The sequence below is a fragment of the Copadichromis virginalis genome, linkage group LG6 (assembly GCF_057382275.1).
Source record: "Copadichromis virginalis isolate Kocher_CV1m ecotype Utaka linkage group LG6, C_Virginalis_male_GT1.1, whole genome shotgun sequence".
Lineage (NCBI taxonomy): Eukaryota > Metazoa > Chordata > Actinopteri > Cichliformes > Cichlidae > Copadichromis > Copadichromis virginalis.
The window spans coordinates 8,602,502-8,613,266 of NC_140623.1; positions in this window are offsets into that span (position 1 = coordinate 8,602,502).

A 10,765-nucleotide genomic window follows, 5' to 3' on the forward strand; every position below is an offset into this window, starting at 1 on the left:
AGACCATTTAAAGATTTAAAAACCAATAAAAGGACTTTAAAACGAACACTAAATTCAATGGGAAGCCAATGCAAGGAAGCCAGAACCGGAGTGATGTGATCGAATTTCCTACTACCGGTTAAAAATCGCGCCGCCGCAATTTGCACTAACTGCAGGCGTGACAAGGTGCCCGACCCAACCCCTATTAAAAGGGAATTACAATAGTCCAGACGTGAGGTGATAAAAGCATGAATAAGAGTTTCCAAATTGGGTTTAGAAAGGAGAGGCTTAACCTTCGACAGGCGTCTGAGGTAATAAAAAGCTGATTTTACCACCCCATTTACATGACCTTCAAAAGTAAGCACAGAATCAAGTTTAACACCAAGATTAGTGATTGAACTTTTCAGATGAGAGGTCAAATCACCAAAATCAACATCTGGGGTATCAGTAGAACGATGCGGGCCATATAAAATTACTTCCGTTTTGCGACCATTAAAATTCAAAAAATTATTTGCCATCCATAATTTAATATCGACAGTCAAGCAGTGGTTGACATGGGGAGGTATCCAAATGACTAAAAGGTAAGTAAAGCTGACAGTCATCGGCATACAAATGAAATGACACTCCGTGTTTACGAAAAATCGCACCAAGGGGGAGTAAATACAGCGAGAAAAATAATGGCCCCAGGATAGATCCCTGGGGCACACCCCAAAGCAGAGGGGCCACAGAGGAAGCGGCCAGTCCCAGTTTGACACAAAAACTCCTTTCGGAAAGATATGATTTTATCCATGACAATGCCAAATCAGGGAGATCAGCAGGTCGTGGTCCACTGTGTCAAATGCAGCTGTCATGTCCAATAACACAAGCACAGCATATTTACCACGATCAGTAGCAACAAGAATGTCATTCATAACTTTAACAAGAGCTGTCTCCGTACTGTGAAAGGGCTTAAAACCAGATTGGAAGATTTCAGACAGTTGCGAGTCGCTCAAATAATCCAACAGTTGGGTATGTACAATCCTCTCCAAGATCTTGCTTAAAAAGGGAAGCTTGGAGATAGGTCTAAAATTTGACATAGTAGAACTATCAAGGCCAGGTTTCTTAAGTAAGGGGTGTATGACTGCATGTTTAAACCCACTAGGAACTTGACCGGTTAACAGACTAGTATTGATAATTTTCAGGATATAAGGTCCAATGATGGGAAATACTTTTTGGAGAAAGCGGGGAGTAACAACATCATTCAGGGAGGCACAGGGCTTAGCATGTAGCACCAACTCCTCTAAGTTGCGCAGAGAAATCGGTGCAAAAGCAGGGAATAGGCTTGAGCAAGGAGGATGCATGGCCGGCTCAACAATAAGTGGAATCAGAGGCCTCAGGCTAGCAATCTTGTCCACAAAAAAGGTAATAAACGTATTGCACATAGCCTCAGAGGACGGTAAAAGGTTGTAACCCTCCAAGTTAAGTACAGAATTAATCGTATTGTATAAAACACGAGGGTTGTGAGAGTTGGCTGAAATAAATTGAGAAAAGTAGGAGTGTTTATCGGCCTTAACTGCCCTCTGATAAGTTTTCCAACTAATCTTTAGGGCTTCCAGGGAGACATGCAATCTGTCTTTTTTCCATTGTCTTTCACATTTCCTACATTGTCTTCTAATACCTCGGGTACGATCTGTTAACCAAGGACTAGTCTTAGATTTACATTTTCTTAGTCTCAAAGGGGCAACAACATCAAGCACAGATTTACAAGCAAAGTCAAAATACAAAAGTAGGTCATCTGCAGTGGGCAACTCAGGGGCATAAGACATTAATTTGTCAAACAGTATAGAAAACCGTTCAGCAGAATCAGAGCCAAAGGCACGATAACATCGAATAGGTGCAGCCTGATTTGCAAAAGCGTTAGAAGGAGCAATATCAAATAAGATAGGCATATGATCAGAAAATACTGCATCTTCAACCCGTACATTGCAAACAGATAAACCATGAGCTAAAACTAAGTCCAGTGTGTGACCACGTTCTTGAGTGGCACCACTAACAGATTGGACAAAATTAAAAGAGTTCACTTGTCAATGGAAAATTGTATTTAGTAGTCAGTATAATCTTTTAGTGATATAAGTTTGCATATGGTAGAATACTGCATGTAGTTATTTGTATTAGAAAATATTCAACCATGTATACTTAGAGGCATATAATTAATTGTGTGTGATCTCTAACAGGCTGCAGGCTTGGGGTGCATCCCAGGAATGCACCCCCACGTCTGGGAGCATGAGAGCTCATACCTTGTTTTATTGTTTTACGGCAGGATTAACGTAGCTATGTCTGTTTTAGTTTAAGTGCTTCTTTACATATAGATGAACTGCTCTCTTCACCTGAGCTGCTATCCTATTTTGAGTTACTGTCTACTTTGTTTCTTCTACCTCTTGCTCTTCCACGATGCATTCCCGACTGAATAGATATAAATGCAAGAGGAATAAAGTAAAATAAACAAAAAGCTAAATTACAACTTAATTTTAACGCATTCAAACTAATAATAAAAAGGATAACAACCTATAAACTGGTATTAATAATGAAAGCAGATAATTCACACAAACAGAACTATGATAACTGTGATAACTGGAGTGTGCAGCGTTTCCGTGAGCAGTTTTCCTGCATCTTGACTTGTGTGTAGAGTGTTCATAACATCAGCATTATGTTTTTGTTTATTTGTTTTGTTGGGTTGAAAAATAGTTAAACTGGTGATCATGCCTATGGATCACCATGGCACATATCATCAGCCATATGATTTATTTACGCAGATGAAAAAGTGAGTGTGAATGTGTCTGACGTCACAGTGTTTTTGTGCGCTGTGTAAAAGTAATTGCCTTTGATTGTGAGAGCGTGTGATTCTGCAGGTCACCAGCTATTTAAAAAAAAAAAAAGAAGAGTGAAAAAGAGAGAGAATTTATATTGTAGATGAAAAATAATCATAGGGAGAAGGTTTTGTGTTGATCAGCCAAAAAAACAACTACAATTTCATTTTCTGCTTTTAAGAAAGGACTGTTCACAAAAACAGAGAGAGAGAGAGAGAGAGAGAGAGAGAGAGATGTGTGTTGATTAAGCAGTGATGATAATAATGAACATGTCTTAGTTTGTCACTTTCAGGTGAAAAGCAGACCTGAATCAATTTTCCACATGCAGCAGTCGGAAGAAAGTTATAGTTTAACATCATTGGAAACATGCAGGCCAAGTTTCTGGCTGACTTATTTACAACACCGTGTGTCTCTCAACCTCACAAGCAAGCTCCAAGGAAACTAATCTCTCCCTGAAGACAAGGAATGCAGCTCCAAAGCAATAACATGATAAAGAGACAGCAGCAAGTCCTGAGCAAAGAGTCCCAGCAAGCAGCAGCAGTGTGGACAAACAGCATCAGAGAAGAAGAGCAAACCCATCATCCTGACTGATCGGATGAATGGCACTGTGTCTACAACAAGCTGAAACTTCACTGTGCATGTGAAGAAAACGTTTGAGGAGAACTGAACAGTTGGAGTTTGACATTTGCCACCTGTGGAGTAAAATGGCAAGAAGGGACAGTGGGACACAGGACAAAGCTGAAGGAGAACTGCCGGGACTGTTGAAGTGGGAGAGGACAAAAGAGTGAGAGGACAACAGACGACAGAGAGGAGTGGTGAGAACACAGAGGAATGCTGTTATTTAATGTGGGAAATCAAAATTTGGGTTAGCAAACCTGGGGAAAAGAAAACTGACTGCTTAAGTTGGAAAATTGAGAAGGAGTCTGGATATATGCAAATATAAAAAACATATACATCATATACAAAATCACAGACACAAGAAGAACATGCATTAACCCTACTAACACTTCCAAACACAAGAGAGCTCATGAAGATTAGACAACATTTTAAGCATGTCAGTCTGTTTATCATCTTGTCCAAGTCACCTAGTGTGATGCAAAGACCAGTGGACTCATAGCACATTAGTTAAGAAATGATCAAATAATAGTAGAGAAGTGTGTAAGAAAGGCAGCTTTTAAGAACATGCTCTGCTGGATATGCAGCTCCACAGACATGCATTAGACCTGCCTAATAACACAAACACATGTAATGAAAATTAGCTTGTTATCTTTCATCAGTGTTAAAATAGTGTCAATTTAGCAGACACTTGTTATCAAATACTGAATTTATCCAATGCAAAAATTTGACTCTCTAGGTTGCAGGACAACAGTTTAACTTTTGTGGGAAAAAAGATCCTGGTTTGACCAACCAGTGATCAGACAATAAATTTAGTTGTTAATATAGTAAATTGGGAGAAGCTTCCTGCTTGATTGAGGCAGCACATGTAATTTACTGTATGAGGGAAATTGTCTTTTGTGATACTATTTTGAACATGCTTTTCTGTCGTCCTGTCAACTTAGTGGGTTAATAGCTGATATGCAAATTAGTTGATCGGTTTTAGATTAATGAAAGGTGACTGAATTCTAGCACGAGTGAATGGGATGTTTGTTGTGTGTTGAGTGGAGACTCTAAAACACTGAGTTTCCTGCTTTGATGTGTGAGTGAATCCTGTATTTAGATACACAACTCTGAATACGTCAGAACAAACTTCTTTTGTGAAGTGCATGACAGCATGTCACATGTTTTATGATGAAGGGAAAAAAGGAAAATTGAATAAAATAGATCTGTGGCCTAAATGAGTGAAGAGCACAGACCTGGTGATTAAACTCATAAGTTAAAGAAGACATTAGGGTTATGTTGTGTGTTGTGCAGCTGATGGTTGGTTTGGAGTGAATTTAGCTGATGATTCTTCTCCTGTTGTGAAGTTGATGAGGAGTTTGTGTCATGACTTAACAAGGCCTTTTTATTTTGATACTTTCACAGTGCACTGAAAGTTTGGTTTGATAATCTCTGTTATTTTTCATTTTTCATTTTTGAACAGGCACTGATTTTGTTTGTCTATTTCTTTTCTTTAAGCAGATCTGCACGTCAGAAATTAAAAGTGCTATACGACCGGTCGAGAAAGCTGTTACAAGTGAGTTTTCTCCACATTGAAATGGGCTCAGGAGAAAGCTACTTATTTGGGACAATATTAAATGAGTGTCCCGGCCTAAAAAGAATTCAGCGATGTAATCCAAACTAAAGTTCTTTTTCTTTTTAAATGACGTCATTTTGCTGAAAGTGGAAACTAAATGCGACGACAGGTTCCACTATCAGCAAAGAAAGAAAGAAAGAAAGAATGAATGAATGAATGAATGGAAATAAAAAACAAACTGACTGACTGGTAAAAGCTGACAGGACTTGACCATGACTCAAGGTTAACCTCCACCTAGACAGGACAAAAGGGTGGATGAATTTATGTGTTTCCTGTTACAGGAGCAGAAAGATGACAGCAACATTCGAGGTTGCATGATGGTTTAACCTTTGAAATGCCATTTTCTGTGTCTGTGCATCTACCAGGGGTGTTATTCACTGCCTTGTGTTGCTTACAGAGGTAACGGTGACAAAGTATGCATATGCCTGCGCAGCGCTAACATTTGCATTTTCTTTTCTACAGCATTGCAGTTTTTCATGTGTTTGATCATGTGATTTATAAGAGGATTAGTTAATGTTTTTTTACTATAGGATTTCTGGGTTTATATGTGTATGACATTCTTTCTGCAGCTAGGGTTGGCTAACTTTATGGTGTTTTTATGGCACCTCTGGAATGTGGATGGCCGACGCCTGCCCACCAGGATAATCAATGTGTGTTGCTAATGTTTGTTTTTTGAGACTGCATGTACAAGATTCAGCAGAAGCGGACAAGTGACATGAGACAAACAAATAAGAGATGCGGTGTTATGGAATAGTTAATATGGGCTCATTAGCTGGCCACTCTTGAGCCCATAAATAATATATGAGTGGAGTGACTTTGCTTAAGGGAAGTCACTGATTACATTAATGTTAACAGAGTACATGGGATGATCCATGTCTGGGGCAAATTGGGGTAATAGTTGTAATTTACTGATTTGAGAAAACCTGCACATGACACTTGTCCTGCTAGTGCTGAATGCTTATTACTCTTATAATATAATTGTTTGTAAGTGTGAAGTTTGATTTCACTTCCAGATTTTGCTTTCCAGGCCATGATGGTGTGTATGCAGGCTCCTGGCAGAGCCAGGTGTTATGCAAAACACACTAACATTTTTATTGCAGGATTATAGGTCCAGGGTGGTGCTGCTCCAGAGGAGGAGATGCCCTGATGTTACCTGGGATATGATCTAGCTAATCTTTTTCTTTGAGACAGGAATCCGATTTTGATGAGTTGACTCATGGGAGTGTCCATGTGTCAAGATGGGGGATCCAGGATTAATATGAAACAATGAATTAACATAACATTTTGGAATTAACATTAAATTTTGTTTTATATAATTTTTGCAGCGATTTGTGTGATTAACCGTTTATTTACAGATATTAAACCTATGCAAGTGGTGCATCCATGTTCAGATGAGGCTTTGATGGCCTATAAGTGAAGTTCACTGAACTAAAGAATGTGGTTTGATGATTGTTGACATGCTCTCCAAATAGAAGTTTTTCCTCCTAGCAATGAAATACAGGTGCAGCAGTAATCTCCTGAGAAATCTTCAGAGGCCCAGTGAGAAGCGAGAACCATTCCAGGCATAACTGACAGCCCAGGCAGTGGTTGAGGTCAAAGGTCAAGCTGGTTGGGGCCCATCATGAGATCAGATTTTGGAGCCACAGCAAGGACCATGAAACTGCGTTGGAATGAGAGCTGTGCCAAAAGGGCTTTCCAGAGGCCAACAGAGGAGATTGTGGACAACAGATGGGCACCTGAAGGATGAGGGGAGCGTGCCAAGCTCCATCGACAGCGCAGAAGGAATCTAAGGATGATATCATGATTCTGTGAAAGCACAGGAACCAGAAGCTGTGGTGGTGATGACAGCAGTTTCCTATGAACATCACCTAATGCTGTGTCACTATACTGTGCATACGCTGGCACATTGAAGACTGCTGGGATCATAACGCCAGTAAGATAACTGGACCCAGCACCCTTTCTACAAAGAGGTTTTTCTGCAGAGGATGGACAGTAGAAGAGTCATAAGTATTCCTACCGCAGGATGAAGGCCTGAAGTGAGGTGATGGGGGTTGATAGAGGCCAATTCAAGTGTTTCTGACCATTTCAACTGCCTGCAAAATAGCGGAGAGACCCTCCTGGATTTATCAGAGCCACTGCAAAGAGGTCGAGGTCCCAGGAAACCCCGGCACCCTCAAGACAGCACAATAGAGAAATCTCACACTTGGTTGTTTCAGTGGTGAGGGGGGAGTGCTGATTGAGCCCCCGTAGGGTAAGCTCGCACTTCAACCTCCAGCCTCTGATCAACTCTAGGGCAACCAAGTGCGAGGCGTGACGGACCTGTGTGCAACCATGGGAAGGTGGACCCTCTTGGTTACCTTGACTACGACGCTCACTTTTACAGGACCCCAGCTGGTGCCGGAAACAGCTGAACCAGGAGGAAGGCAGAGAAGATGGACACACGACAACTCTCACCTAAGGGATATGACGCAAGACCACATCCCTCCGTGGATGAATAATGCCTGGTACCGTTATATCCACGACAGAACAAAAGCAGAATCGGCAAATACAGACTATTATGTCTGTTCCCATCTACCCAGCACGGCAACATACCCCACACTATATATGTTCCTGGACTAACTCTCAGGGAAGAATTACTCTATGATACTAGCAGAGAAAGGGGACTTTGTGTCCTCTTCAACAACACATGCTGCACTTACATACCAGACGATGTACATTCATCAAACATGACTGACGCCCTGAATGCTGTGAGACAGATCCAGCAGGCCCAAAAATCAGGACTATGTAAGTGATACAAGTGACTGGTTTTCTTGGCTTTACACTGGCTCCTGGTTACAGGTGCTAAAAAGACTACTCATCGGAGTTGGGATATTTTTACTTTTATTTTGTGTCTTTGTAACGTGTATATTGCCATGTCTAAAACTCATGATTAACCGCATAATATTTTCTACTGTTGCTGCATAAATAGCCATGACAAGTGATGATGATGATAATGACCCCGACCTGTTGGAACACGAAGACTTTGTGTGATTAATGACAAACTGGTATCTCACTTAAAGTTTTTCTGACAACAGGAGGGAATGTCAATGGAAAATTGTATTTAGTAGTCAGTATAATCTTTTAGTGATATAAGTTTGCATATGGTAGAATACTGCATGTAGTTATTTGTATTAGAAAATATTCAACCATGTATACTTAGAGGCATATAATTAATTGTGTGTGATCTCTAACAGGCTGCAGGCGTCTGGGAGCATGAGAGCTCATACCTTGTTTTATTGTTTTACGGCAGGATTAACGTAGCTATGTCTGTTTTAGTTTAAGTGCTTCTTTACATATAGATGAACTGCTCTCTTCACCTGAGCTGCTATCCTATTTTGAGTTACTGTCTACTTTGTTTCTTCTACCTCTTGCTCTTCCACGATGCATTCCCGACTGAATAGATATAAATGCAAGAGGAATAAAGTAAAATAAACAAAAAGCTAAATTACAACTTAATTTTAACGCATTCAAACTAATAATAAAAAGGATAACAACCTATAAACTGGTATTAATAATGAAAGCAGATAATTCACACAAACAGAACTATGATAACTGTGATAACTGGAGTGTGCAGCGTTTCCGTGAGCAGTTTTCCTGCATCTTGACTTGTGTGTAGAGTGTTCATAACATCAGCATTATGTTTTTGTTTATTTGTTTTGTTGGGTTGAAAAATAGTTAAACTGGTGATCATGCCTATGGATCACCATGGCACATATCATCAGCCATATGATTTATTTACGCAGATGAAAAAGTGAGTGTGAATGTGTCTGACGTCACAGTGTTTTTGTGCGCTGTGTAAAAGTAATTGCCTTTGATTGTGAGAGCGTGTGATTCTGCAGGTCACCAGCTATTTAAAAAAAAAAAAAGAAGAGTGAAAAAGAGAGAGAATTTATATTGTAGATGAAAAATAATCATAGGGAGAAGGTTTTGTGTTGATCAGCCAAAAAAACAACTACAATTTCATTTTCTGCTTTTAAGAAAGGACTGTTCACAAAAACAGAGAGAGAGAGAGAGAGAGAGAGAGAGAGAGATGTGTGTTGATTAAGCAGTGATGATAATAATGAACATGTCTTAGTTTGTCACTTTCAGGTGAAAAGCAGACCTGAATCAATTTTCCACATGCAGCAGTCGGAAGAAAGTTATAGTTTAACATCATTGGAAACATGCAGGCCAAGTTTCTGGCTGACTTATTTACAACACCGTGTGTCTCTCAACCTCACAAGCAAGCTCCAAGGAAACTAATCTCTCCCTGAAGACAAGGAATGCAGCTCCAAAGCAATAACATGATAAAGAGACAGCAGCAAGTCCTGAGCAAAGAGTCCCAGCAAGCAGCAGCAGTGTGGACAAACAGCATCAGAGAAGAAGAGCAAACCCATCATCCTGACTGATCGGATGAATGGCACTGTGTCTACAACAAGCTGAAACTTCACTGTGCATGTGAAGAAAACGTTTGAGGAGAACTGAACAGTTGGAGTTTGACATTTGCCACCTGTGGAGTAAAATGGCAAGAAGGGACAGTGGGACACAGGACAAAGCTGAAGGAGAACTGCCGGGACTGTTGAAGTGGGAGAGGACAAAAGAGTGAGAGGACAACAGACGACAGAGAGGAGTGGTGAGAACACAGAGGAATGCTGTTATTTAATGTGGGAAATCAAAATTTGGGTTAGCAAACCTGGGGAAAAGAAAACTGACTGCTTAAGTTGGAAAATTGAGAAGGAGTCTGGATATATGCAAATATAAAAAACATATACATCATATACAAAATCACACACACAAGAAGAACATGCATTAACCCTACTAACACTTCCAAACACAAGAGAGCTCATGAAGATTAGACAACATTTTAAGCATGTCAGTCTGTTTATCATCTTGTCCAAGTCACCTAGTGTGATGCAAAGACCAGTGGACTCATAGCACATTAGTTAAGAAATGATCAAATAATAGTAGAGAAGTGTGTAAGAAAGGCAGCTTTTAAGAACATGCTCTGCTGGATATGCAGCTCCACAGACATGCATTAGACCTGCCTAATAACACAAACACATGTAATGAAAATTAGCTTGTTATCTTTCATCAGTGTTAAAATAGTGTCAATTTAGCAGACACTTGTTATCAAATACTGAATTTATCCAATGCAAAAATTTGACTCTCTAGGTTGCAGGACAACAGTTTAACTTTTGTGGGAAAAAAGATCCTGGTTTGACCAACCAGTGATCAGACAATAAATTTAGTTGTTAATATAGTAAATTGGGAGAAGCTTCCTGCTTGATTGAGGCAGCACATGTAATTTACTGTATGAGGGAAATTGTCTTTTGTGATACTATTTTGAACATGCTTTTCTGTCGTCCTGTCAACTTAATGGGTTAATAGCTGATATGCAAATTAGTTGATCGGTTTTAGATTAATGAAAGGTGACTGAATTCTAGCACGAGTGAATGGGATGTTTGTTGTGTGTTGAGTGGAGACTCTAAAACACTGAGTTTCCTGCTTTGATGTGTGAGTGAATCCTGTATTTAGATACACAACTCTGAATACGTCAGAACAAACTTCTTTTGTGAAGTGCATGACAGCATGTCACATGTTTTATGATGAAGGGAAAAAAGGAAAATTGAATAAAATAGATCTGTGGCCTAAATGAGTGAAGAGCACAGACCTGGTGATTAAACTCATA